This window comes from Lactuca virosa, chromosome 6 (genome assembly GCF_052849685.1).
Source record: "Lactuca virosa cultivar CGN04683 chromosome 6, Lactuca_virosa_CGN04683_v6, whole genome shotgun sequence".
Classification (NCBI taxonomy): Eukaryota; Viridiplantae; Streptophyta; class Magnoliopsida; order Asterales; family Asteraceae; genus Lactuca; species Lactuca virosa.
In genome coordinates, this window is record NC_136431.1 from 107,930,838 (window position 1) to 107,937,134 (window position 6,297).

General features: G+C 30.9%; 1 long non-coding RNA gene across 1 annotated transcript; it reads right to left on the bottom strand.

Annotated features, from left to right (window-relative positions):
- Positions 1-5,348: 5,348 nt before the first annotated feature.
- On the bottom strand, positions 5,349-5,895 carry LOC145119047 (uncharacterized). Its single transcript, XR_013713627.1, has 3 exons — positions 5,759-5,895; positions 5,533-5,680; positions 5,349-5,416 (listed from the first exon to the last, which is right to left on the bottom strand). It is a non-coding gene; the product is annotated as an uncharacterized LOC145119047 (long non-coding RNA).
- Between the last annotated feature and the right edge of the window lie 402 nt (positions 5,896-6,297).

Consider the following 6,297-nt stretch of genomic DNA (forward strand, 5'->3'; position numbering starts at 1 on the left):
TGACTGGAAAAAATCAACAATTACTGTTCATCGTCCTCTCCATCTCCGGGGGCGGAGACAGGAGGGGGGCTGCCAGATGTTTTGCCCCCCTCAATATCTTTTAAAAGAATAGCTCTCTTATATATAAAATAAGCCTATGAGTAAATATTTATCCCACATCGGTAACTATTAAAGTAAGCCCTTCCGAATTATTTTTATAAAAGCAATTGTTTTATGTGAAAAGAATGAAGTTGTGAGAATTATGACTAATTGAGGCCCACGTCTATCAAAAATGACACTGCCACTTCTCCAGATATTTTTATTTTAATAGCCTATTAGGTGTAAGACCCATGTATTACATGAGTTAATTAAAAAAAATTAAATATAAAAGTCTAAATAGTTAAAACCTTTGGATTTATAAGAAAATAAGCAAAATAATAAATTATTAAAATTGATTTTTCTTTTAAGTTTAAATAAATAAACAAAATAAAATAATGAGCTTTAATTTAGGATTTTAAAATAAAAAGGTAAGTCTATTAATTAAATTGATATTCATTTATTACTACATTTATTGTAATTATTACATTAAAGTATTTTGTGGAATTTATTAAAATGGAAAAAGCCCATAAAATGACATGTGGAAAAAAAATAAGTTCAAAATAACCACAAAATGACATTTGGCAAATTGAATAAGAGTGTGACATGTGGCAAAAAAAACCTTCATTTATTAGAGTAGATTGATTTTATACCTTATTTATGTCAATACCTCAAATATGAAGTTCTTGGCTATATTGTTATTTAATTAATTCTCTGATCAATAAAACCGAAATTTTTTAAACCTTATTATATATATTTTTTGTAACTTGTAATTAATAATTTAATTACAATTGAACTTAAAGACATATACTACTTTGTATATTTTTATAAATTTTATTTAATTGCATTCTTCTAAAATGGAACATTCTTCTAAAATGGAACATAAAGCCAGATATTATCTGTTTTCTAACCGGTTCTTTTTAATAGTAATAGGTTAATAGATGGCAAATATGATTTTGATCGTTTGAAAATTTTAAAGATTGTTATTTACAAAGATGAATATAGTTGCTATTTAAATGAATTTTTTTCTGTATCAATTTCTTTTTGAATTATACATACTCTATTATTATACTCTATTATGATATTCGGATATAATAATATTTCAATATCTTATTACTTATCCTAAAATTCTGACTTTGCCCCTCTCCATCTCTTTCTGGCTTCCGTTCCAGGTCTAACCGGAGACCTGCTGTACCTCCCCCTTGCACGCTTGCACACTGCCTTTTTCGAGCCGACAACCAAACAACCCCTCGCATGCTACTGTTCATCGTCCTCTCCATCTAAAAACCTGCAACAAAAATCATAAAAGGAACCAACAAACAAATGCTTCTGCTCACTGACAAGTCGGAACCACCTCTTGCTGTTTTGCTTTGCTCCAAGAAACATCACCAAACTAACCCATTTTCCAGCCACTTTGAGGATGCCTTTTTCCAGCCATATTCAAACCTCAGTCACCCTCGCAACCTCCTCGTTCTTACACCACCTCCAAACAAACTCGCACCACCTCTAAACAAACTCACATGCTGCCTTCTTCGTTTCAGTCCAACCAAAGACCTTGAAATCCACGGGATACTACCCAGGGCCGGTTTAGAGCAAGGGTAAAGAGGGCATTGGCACAGGGCCCACTTTTTTAAGGGGCCCATTTTTTTTAATACTATGTTCAGGACACCTTTGATGAACGTAGAAACACAAAAGTAGAAAAAAAACGTTGATCTCTTTTATCTTTTATATATGTCAATCGTAATTTATTCTTAAACTTTAAAACTTAAAAAAAATTAAGAGCTGAAATTTAGGAGTTAGATAAACAAAATGTTTTTCAAAAATATAATAACAAACAATCTTTCAAACTCGTATCTATAGAAACTTAGTGAAATGAAAAACTAAAACCCTAAAAAGGTTTACGATTTTTGTGGACCGTCTCCAAACCCTTCGTCTTCCAGTTTTGAACTGTTGTCGGCTGCCGACTCACTGTTCTAGCAGTCTCCGATCTACGGCGATTGCAATCTGTTTTGAACCGTTTTTGGTGTAAAAAATATGGACTTGTGGTTCTGGCCTTCTCCCACATCCTTGTCTTCGATCGCGTAGCATACCCATCATCTCTCGATCGGACTACTGACAGTCGCTGGCGCTGTTGTAACCTTCGTTGCTTCTACTACATTTGAATATTTTGTAGGTAAAGCTCTTTCTCCTTTCGAATTATTTTGTAGGTAAAACTCTCTCCTTTTGAAATTTGTTAGATTTCTTTTGGTCATGATGTAGAAGCAATTTAATTTAACGGGTACTCCATATGAAAAGTCAAAGTCTAGACCTAGAAACTAGAATCTAGAAAAGTTACTGCACCTTGAAACTAAAAGTCATTTGCGTGTCCTTTAAAAACTTTATCGATGATGTATGCCAGGTTTAAATACATCAAGTTTATATTGTCTAGTGTACTTTAAAAAAATAATAATAAAATAAAATAAAATAAAAACTTAATTAATAGTTAGAACTTCCCTTTCCTGATTTCATTTTTGTACATAATTACTTTTGATGATCTATTCATATTATAGTTATATTATACTATATAGTTATAAGTAAATTAGATACTTATGTATTTATAGATTTTTAAAAAATACAAGTCGAGAACTCGTCGTGAACAATTATAAAATATATGAGTATTTTTTAATATATTTTGATTATTGGTATAAGTTAATAAATAATTTGCTAAGATGATATTACTAAACCGACCCAGTAACCAAAATTTGTACTCCTTTATTCTATTGAGAAACGAAATCTTAGAGACCATAAACTACGAAGAGTTGATCAACCAATGTGTTAACAAGAATGCTATGAGAGCTGCACGGATCGTCGATTAGCTGTTACGATATGTAATTAATCACCAAAATACTATGATTTTGCTATATTTATTGCTATAAAGATTATCGTCGTTAAAAAAATGTTTTTGTAATTTAATTCGTTACACGTTAAGGCCTAAGGGCCTTTTTTCCCGGCTCGTCCTGGGCATTTGAATCCTCAGGACCGGCCCTGATACTACCTTGATACTACCTTCTGAAACTCGAACACCATCACCACCTCTTACCTGTTTTACCCAGAATCATCAAGAGCCGAAGCTACTGCTCATCTTTTCCAATCGAAACCTTGAACAAAAAGAAAATACAAGAAAATCCAAATATCAACTGTTCATTCATCTTCAATCTTTCTCTGCAGCTTCTTTCTTTGTCTTTACCGAGAACCCAACACCCGGAACCACCATCGAACCTACCTACTGTCACCACTCTTTTCCATCGCCACCATTTTGTCGGTTTCAGCCGAGACCCAAGACTTCCTTAGCAGTTCCCTCCCTTCTGTTCCAAACTAACCCATCTTGAAAAAAATGGTCTATGGGGATGGCTTTTTCCAGCCATACCAAAGTTACATTAATTCCATGTACTAAAAAGCCATAGTAAGTGTTATTTCTTTTCCCGGTTAATTATACCTCAAAACCGGCAGAACAAGTTAGACAAGGAAACAGAAGAACAAAAAGTCAATTTATATGGTATTGTGTGAACTAAATCTTAAGTTCAATGGTATTCTGTCAACAGGATATACTTAAATGGTGTTTTCTTAACAAAATTGAAACATAATTATCATTAATCTCATAAATTATTATTTTATTCATTGAATTGTTTTATTAGCCTCAAATATAGTCACGCTTCATTGCAACATAGTGATAGGTTATCATGATAAAATGATTATAATATTAAAATACTAGTTTATAACCCGTAGAAACTACGGTTACTAAATTAATTAAACTTTCATAGTAAAAATTCATACTTATTAATCAATTAGTTTAAATAAATAATTTTAAATAAATTATAAATTAAGAGATATACCAAAATTTTAAAATTATTTATAACTTCAAATTTAACATATAATTAAAAAAAGTAAATGTTTCTATAAAAAGATTAAATTCTATTATTTAAAACCTTCTCGTCATTAATTTTGATAATGATTTGTCTAATATATCTTCATGACACGTGGTATAATATTAATGAAGAGTTGTATTAGAGTGACACATGTCAAAAAAATATTAAAGCTATTTTTTTTATTAATATAAGGATTATTAATATAGGGATGTTTTTAGTGTAAAATTTTAATGTTTGGTTGGAGTTGAAAAAAGTTTGGGTGTAAAATTTACTTCTAAAATCACGGTATGTGATTTTTTCTTTTCTTACAGCAATTGATATGTATATATATATATATATATATATATATATATATATATATATATATATATATATATATATATATATATATATAGGCTTAGGTTATTTTGTTTTTACTAACTATTGTGTGCCAGAATGCACAAATCTGGACCACCAGATGGAACAGAATCAAATGTCATGATCTGAGGGTCTATGATACTACAATAGGGTACCATGTACATATAATCACACAAATTTCAGCATAAGGACATTTTAGTCAATTAACCTATATTAAAAAGGGAAATTTTCGGATTTTTAGGGATAATTAATTCCATTATTTTTAAAAATCTGAATATTTTAAATTAATTCAAATTTAAAAATCCGATTTTATTCTGTCAGAATGACAGAATGTCAACTATAAACTAGTAAATATATTTTCGATTTTATTCTTGCAGAATTCTATTTCCAATGCATATATTTTTGATAATTAACATGATTTAGAATTCTAGATATTATTCATATACATCCAAGTTGGGTTTATGATTTTATTCTTAATACACTTCCGAAATAAAGTACAAATTCATACATATTCTTACATACTAATATCCTTATACATTTTAACATAGTTATACATATTATAACATATTCTAACAGAATATCCACTTGATCATCGCATATATGCTGGTTGTTGACCTCGATTCCACATATTTCTCTTGTATGATCAATATTGAATTCCTTCTCCATGCAATTCTGAAAGAATAAGATACATTACTATTTAGTATTACCAGTTAAACAAATATACTTGTTGTTAACAAACATTGTCAAAGACATTTTAACAGAATGCATTTATATAAATAAATTCTAAAAGAATACATCATAGTCTTTTCTGCTATATGCATAAACATTCTAAAGCATGTATAAATGTATTCTGTCAGAATTACTAGCAACACATGTTTTATGTAATATATTTATTCTCATATAATGAACATGTGTTTGCATTCTGATATGAAAAAAAAAATTAAAGAATAAAATTCGAGTTCATTCTTAGAGAACAATCATTCTAAAAGAATAAAATTAAAGCTTCCCTGCCTTTTTTGGTTGTCTAGATCTGATCCAATTTGAAGGATTACATGTGAAGAATATTTCCCTTTTTCATTCTGAAATAATAGTAGCCTCGTTAGGTTCAAGTGATTAGTAGTGAAATAAGTAGACCATAGCAAATAAATGGCTAATATGTAAATATGAATGAAATGTGTGAAGATAGGCATTATACCTTTAAAATAAGAAGCTTATACAGGCATTGCTGAAGCTCTTTTGAAGCATCATCATGAGAGAGCTAAATGGATTCTGACAAGGCTTTGATGGCTAAAAGGGCTTCAAAATTAAATCAACATCTTCTTCTTCAGAATCTAGGGTTGTTACTGGAGTTGACAATGAACTTCGTTTATGGGCTCAACCAAATGCTAAAATTGAAAGAATTTTTAATATGGTCGAATTACCTGCTAAGTGAACCAGGCCTTTATCCCCAATTCTTGGCTGAATGGTTAAAGCACCCAACTCATAATTGGCGAATTCGTAGGTTCAATTCCTACTGGATGCACGCCAATGGGACCCTCCAATAAGTCTATTGGAATTAGATCTGTATCAATGAAATCTCATCATCCATACATAACAAATTGATGTGGTATATTCATATCATACTATATGAACAGTAAGAATAAGTAGTCTTATTGAGACTAGAACTCATAGGGAATTAAATCGATTTATGGATGGAATAAGGTATGCAGTATTTACAGACAAAAGTATTCAGTTATTGGGGAAAAATCAATATACTTCTAATGTCGAATCAGGATCAATTCTACATGAATCTAGATTCAACATCTTCTTCTTCCTCCCGTATCAAGAACCACCCGATGTGGTGGCGATTCAGGCGAGACCTCGAGGCAGCAGTCGCCTCGCGTTCTTCCTTTCCCCCTCGTCAATCACAATAGTCCTCTCACACATCTTTTCCTCTTCCCGTCTACACTCGCTGCCAAAC